This window comes from Larimichthys crocea, unplaced genomic scaffold, assembly GCF_000972845.2.
Source record: "Larimichthys crocea isolate SSNF unplaced genomic scaffold, L_crocea_2.0 scaffold39233, whole genome shotgun sequence".
Lineage (NCBI taxonomy): Eukaryota > Metazoa > Chordata > Actinopteri > Sciaenidae > Larimichthys > Larimichthys crocea.
The window spans coordinates 1-586 of record NW_020855137.1 but is presented as its reverse complement, the minus strand read 5'-3'; the positions used below and the strand labels follow the sequence as shown (position 1 = coordinate 586).

Sequence of the window (586 nt, the reverse complement as noted above, 5' to 3'; positions counted from 1 at the left end):
ATTCTCGTCCTGCCACAAAACACTCAGAACAGATGGTTTGTTTTCCAGGACTTGACATACTATCTTTCCTTTTCCGCTCATAAACATGTCCTCATTTGCAGGGCCAATGATAGTTATGTCCGAATCTCCTCCAGGACATTGGGGTGTGTCTGCATAAATACATAATGAACAATTATTGAACAGAAATGACTGCAAAACTATGGGAGTTCAAATTTAACTTACGAATAATTTTGTAAATTTAATTAATAATTTCATTTTTGTAAATTTTTTTACTCACTTGGACAACCGTAGCTCACAGATTCATTCACATATGTTTTAATGCCGCCTTCACCTTTCCCCTCAAACAGACATGTAAACTGAGTGCCCTGACTCAAGCCATCAGACAGTACACTGAGAAAACTTGCCACACTGTATACAGTATTTCCGCTCTCGTCCGTTCTTTCCACAACAGGTGTTGTGATCTCGTATATTTTGTTGTCGATGTCCACATTGTCTTTCAGCCATGTCAGTTTGTGATCTTTTGGTGAAAAATCTTTAGCAAAGCAGGAGAAGGAAGCCTCACTTTTGTTATCAGAGGAGGAGGCCA

At 39.1% G+C, this 586-nt stretch overlaps 1 long non-coding RNA gene across 1 annotated transcript; it reads right to left on the bottom strand.

The window, feature by feature from the left end:
- Positions 1–9: 9 nt before the first annotated feature.
- Positions 10–580, bottom strand: LOC113745055 (uncharacterized). The gene is made up of 2 exons (XR_003461956.1): positions 278–580; positions 10–149 (listed from the first exon to the last, which is right to left on the bottom strand). It is a non-coding gene; the product is annotated as an uncharacterized LOC113745055 (long non-coding RNA).
- Between the last annotated feature and the right edge of the window lie 6 nt (positions 581–586).